Here is a 5,987-nt window from a genome sequence, read left to right on the forward strand (position 1 = left end):
AAATTTTAATCCTAAACCAGACCAGTTGCTAAATTTCACTCATGTCTATTCACGACCTGTTGTGAAGTGCTGTTCTGCAAACACAGCTTCATGGCTGTACATGCCATCCTACTTTCTTCCTGAATGACCTGAATATCCTGGGTAGTCTTTGGTTCAGGTCTGGACACGGGTCACGATCTTCTTCCTTTCTCACACGTCAGCAACAGTCTTACTGAAACAGATTGTGATTCTCCAAGGAGCAATGTACCAGCAATATTAATAACTTATTGCTGTGGCATCACAAAGAAAACCATCATAGTATCATGTAAATAAAGGGCTAGAAGGGATCTTAGGTGATCATTGTGCCCAAAGTCATGCTCTGGTATTAGCTCTCAACCTGTGCAAAGGAACAATAAGAAACACAGGAGCAGACAGCTTGGCTAAAGCATGAGCTCTGGGTAGACCTCAAGCACAAGAAGCATACAGGGAGTGGACATGAGGGCAGATTACTAGGATTAGTATATGAGAAGAGCAGAAACATGTTAAGAATAAAGTCAGAGAGGACAAAACACAGAGTGGGATTAAAGTAGCAATGAACATACAGTGTATCAAGAGATCATTCTATAGATACATCAGCAATAAGAAGAAAACCAAAGAAAGCTGGCCTATTACCCAACAGAGAGGAATAAATATTGTCAGATGATGCTGACAACGAGGATACGCTTAATACCTTTTCAATAAGGTTTCATTTAAAGGTCTAAGATGATCAACATCATGAGCAATGAGTACTTCCATGATTTGCTTATTCTCAGATGGGTTGGGACTGATGAACCCCGGTCTAGGATGCTGAGGGTGCAGCTCCACATCCCCTGAGTTGGATGGGAGATGCACTTTTAGAGAGGATCTCCTAATCAGCTCCATTTACCATGCTCTTGTTTGCTGTCCAGGCAGGCTTAGACTTCACAATGAAACTAAACAGGAAGACACTTTGGGAGCGTTAATTAGTAGTTGCTAATGGGCATAAAGTCCCTGAGATCAAACTAGAGCTAGTCTGAGGAAAAACCCAAACAAGCAGAGTGTGGTCATTGGGACTAACTGTTTCTTATGACTGATCCACTCCTATTGCACCACAATGCTTGCACAGACATAGCCTGAAAAAGCAGGGTAAAGCAGCCTTACAAATATTAGCAATTATCTTTGACAAGCCTTTGGCAGAAAGGTGAAAAACTGAAATTGGAAATAGTGCCCATTATAAAAAGAGGAGAACAGAGAAGCCGAGGAACCGTAGGTCAGTCAGTTTACATTTTAGCCCCAGAAAAAGTCTGGAATAAGCAAGCGAACAAATTATTACACCTGGAAAATACTAGGGAGATGAGTAGCAGCCAGTAAGGATTTGCCAAGAATAAACCAAACTAGTATTCTTTAAAACAGGAAAACAGGTCTTTTTGATTGGGGAAAATTAAAGTGTTTCATAATCAATTCTGCTCCACTTGCCATTCTCATAAGCAAACTAAAGACATAATCCAGGTGAAATTAGTTTAGGCGTAAAACTGACCAAATTATTATATCTGTTGAGTACGTAGGAATCTGCCAAAATCAGAAGATATAACTTGTCAAGAGATTTCCACAGAGGTCAGTCCAGACCATGAAACGGAGAGTAGATACATTAAATTTGCAGAGGGCATAAGGCTGGAAGAGACTGCAAAGGACTTCTTGAAAGAACATTCAGCACTACCATGTCGTTGTTGTTCTTGTCCTCTGCTGGGAATGACCACCCCAGAAAACACCTGGGGAGCTCTTCTCTACCTGCTCCCCCCAATCTCATTTAGCACAAACTAGAGATTCAAGGAGTCTTGTTTTTCTCCAGCCTCGGGATGGTGCTCAGAGAAGACCTCATAGCCCATAGATAGCTGCCAAGAGAAAGAGTTGTGACTTAACCATCCTGAAACCTTCACTCCATCCACGGGAGTACTTACATCACAGTGAAGTCCTGGGTCAATAAGCTTACACCATTTTTTTCTGATTCACAGAGAATTCAGTCCTACTCTCATTAAATCAACAGCAGAGCTCCTGAGGGCTGTGAATAACCAAGGTGCCATCTGAACAAGATAAGGACTAGTGATACTCTGCCTTATTCCTCGATGGGCTTGTTTGAAATGCAATGAGCGGGGCAGGGAAGGATGTGCTGAACAACGCATCTATCAAGCGATTCCTTTGTACAAGGTATCTGAGACATTGCTGTTACACACTCCTTTGGGGAACCATCTCACACAGTGTGTACGTTATGGTTTCTTTCAGAGAAGCTTATGGGAATCATTGAGCTCCATGTATTAGTCACCAAAATGATTAATAAGGACCTAAAGGTTCACATGCACATATTTCCATGTTAATGAAGCCCTCATGCTTTATGCATGAAGCAGAACACAAAGCTCCGGAAATAGTTCTTCTCAACGTTCTTTCCAATGCTCCCATTTTTTATGCTGTAATAGACATTGATTTATTTGAAATCAGTGTAAAATACGTACCAGCTCAATAAACCCCAAAGAGGTTCTCAGACTTTCTTGAGTGTCCTCATCAGGCAATAAATCACAGAAGCAATAAAGTATGTTAAATAGCTTAACCAATCATGAAGTGCAGAGCCATCAAATGACTCATTTAAATACTTGTAGGACATTAACCAAATATGAGATACTGGAGTCTTTAAATATATATTTCTTTCTCACACTTATACAATAAGTATGAAGATAGGGCAGTGGAATTTTGGGCCATACATAAAAAATTCATAACAAAAATTATTTTTCCTATCTTTGTAAATGAGAACTGCTATATGCTATATTTACTTAGCAGATACCTACTTAAAGTACTTCACCTTGAACTATAGTATTTGAAAACTTAAAAACCTTTACTATATTTGTCTTTGCTACATCCCATAGAGGAAAGGAAGCAACCTTGTCACCTTCTTAAAAAAGGGGAACTGCAGGACAGAGAGACTGAGGTTAAATCAATAAAGGAGCTTACATAAGAACTTTTTAGGGTCTGCAGACAAAATCTAGATTCTCAAGAGCCTAAGTGTTATACTCTCACATTAGAAAGGCATATATTCCCTTCAGAAATGTAGGTTCGTACATTTCAGCCACGGGAAGCCAGGATGGGAGCCAGTTTGCAGGTTAAGACACCTAGATCTGGTCAGCTGAATCACTCTTTAGACCGCGCTGATTCTGCCAGCTAGATCTCCATCAACTATACCTGGAGTTTAGAGATCATCTTGCAGGTAGTCATCTACATTTACATGTCTTAATCCGAGCCTGTACCCCATCCTGGCAGACATTTTACGTTCTAGAACATTGTCAAGGTCTTTGGGCTACAAACTAGATTCATGTGGCAGCCTAAGACCTGCATCTCGCCAGCTGAGTGACTCCCTGTGATTTACAGCTTTCTCAAGGGAGCCAGCACCAGACCCATAGCCCATCTGCAGGAGAAAGGACTGTGTCCAGAGCTATGACCTTCTTGTGGCTTTATGGGGGCCTTTGAAGGTTGAGTCAGGTCAGCATGAAAGAAGTAAGGCTGAAGTTCTGCCTCTCAGTGTGGTTGTTTACAGTCTAGTGCCATTTTACATAGTCTGAAATGGGCATCCAAAGCTGAAACATGCCCTTTTGCTGCAGAAAAGGTCTCCAGGATATTCGGGCATAGAGTTCTTACTCTTGCTCTCCCTCAGGTTTATTACTCTCCTTGTTAGATATATAATATACTTAAGAAATAATATATAATACAAATATTTCTCATGTGTATGTTAAATGTGTATGTATTATAGAAAAAACCCCCATATATATTCCTGTATATATATATGAAATCAGAACTGGCAAGTAGGTGTTTCAAGTGCATGCACTAACCACTAGACAAGATCATCTCCCACCTACCTTCCTGCTCCTGGATTCCTGAATTTCCTCTGCCTGGAGAACCAGTTAGCTAATTGCAGACATGAGTCAGAGAATGAGCCTAACGCTGGCATAGATGATCGGAGAGTTCAAGGCTGAGTGCAAATTTGAGGCATGAGCTAACATGACAGTGTAGAAGTACTCAGGGAAGAGGATGGCTCAGCAGATAGGCAGCACTCTGCAGGAAAAAAAGGAAGGGTCTGGGTTGAAAGCCAGGGAGAGGATTCAAATGTGGGGCTTTCCACACTAACCCTGAGTGCACCAACCCAGGAGTACTTACATTAAAGGGGACCCTCCCCCATCATCTCTGTGATAGAGCAACGGTAAAGCTCATGATAAGCAGGTGAAAATAGAGGGTTTTTTTCTAGTGTACCCACTCATCGTCCCACAGACTGTTCAGCAGAGACTTTTTTGAGTTAGAGGCTACAGCCTGTTCACTAGTACACCTATTATTCCTGGATTTTTGAATCTCACCTTAAACCCATTAACACCTCTGGCTTCTGTACAAGTCTGTAACAATGACTTCCCCTGCTTAATTACATTTTTGATTAAAAAATACTTCTTTTTGATCTAAACCTGAAGACTGATGATTTCCTATGGTGTTTTCCATTTCCCATCTTCTACAAAATGCAAAGCAATTGTTTCCTATTTGCTGTCTCCATAACACTCCATTTCTACAGCCCTCTACCAGCTGCCTCTTTTCCAGTCTCTCCTTTTGCAGATACCAAATTGTACATACATCTGATCATCATTGATCACTATTCCCTTTACCTTCCCTGATCCCCCTTTTTTCTGTTGAGAGGAGGTGACCAGATCTGCACACGGTTTTCAAGAAATGAGCCCAAGAGACATGCATATAGTTAAATAGTCATGTTTTCTGCTTTATAGTTTAGTCTTTGCTAACAAATTTTCTCTCTGTCTTTGTTTTTTAGACTGCTGATACCTGTGTTCCTATTTTCAAAGAGCTGCAGTAACTACAGGATCTCTTTCCTGAGTTGGCAATAGCTTATTTAGAGCCTCTCATTGTTTATGAACACTAAGAACTATTTTTTTTCCACCAGGTGCCTTACTTCACCTTTGAAAATCATATTTTCAGGTATGGAACTTAAGCCTCTTCCTTACGTAATAATTTATTTGCGTATTGCAGAAGCAGGGTGCTTGGTTGGAAGCTCAGCTGAGCAGAGGTGGCCACTCACTGCTTGTTTTGTATCCTATGACCTTAGATATGAGTGCTCTGTTGGCGATAAGAGACCTGTAACACCTAGCTTGAACCAACCACTATGTTGGAAAACTACCTAATGCGTATCGGGTATGTTCAACTGATGAGGGATATGCTGACACATGGGATAGAAGGAGGTAGTCATATGTGAGAGGATGGAGACACCTCGGGGCAGCAGATCTTGAACACAAATTCAAGTTTGGTTAAAAGTGCCCAGGAAGGGAGATGCAGGGATGTCATGTGGTGACCCTCTAGTCTGTTCCTTACCTTGTACTCATCCCTGTTGCCCCACAACAGTGCTTCTTGTGCTTCCTTCCCCACAAAGCAAAGCCCCCTGCCCTTTCACAGCCACCCACAGGCAGCTGTACCCTCACTCCCTGCCAACCCTCACCCTGCCTAAATGACCTCTCATCTGAATCCCCCACCTGCCCATCCCCTCCAAAATCAAGAGGAGTGTTCTTTCACAGGATCTGATCAAAATTAAGTACAGCCATGAGTGTAAGGTGGCTGCTATATCCACGAAAGTACACTTGCCCATCACCACTTTTCTCTAGACCCTCTGACCTCAGTCACTCCCTTCTCAGGCCTGCTGCTGTCCCAGAGCTGCCCCTGCACTTCTTGCTGCGTTTGAAGTTGTGTGCTCTGCCCGCAAGCTGTCAGCGTCCCTTTCTCCTCACCCTCAGGCCCTGAGGCACTGTGACTGATCAAACCATACCTCTTGCCCTGGATATCTATGCAGAAACAAAATCTGCTCATTGTGATGGTTTGGAAAGCCTGGTCATGACTGCTCTTATCAAAAATCCTTTTGGAAGTGTCATGGTTTAACCCCAGCCGGCAACTAATCCCCACAAAGC

Source organism: Aptenodytes forsteri, unplaced genomic scaffold (genome assembly GCF_000699145.1).
Source record: "Aptenodytes forsteri isolate BGI_AS27 unplaced genomic scaffold, ASM69914v1 Scaffold57, whole genome shotgun sequence".
In the NCBI taxonomy this organism is placed as follows: Eukaryota; Metazoa; Chordata; class Aves; order Sphenisciformes; family Spheniscidae; genus Aptenodytes; species Aptenodytes forsteri.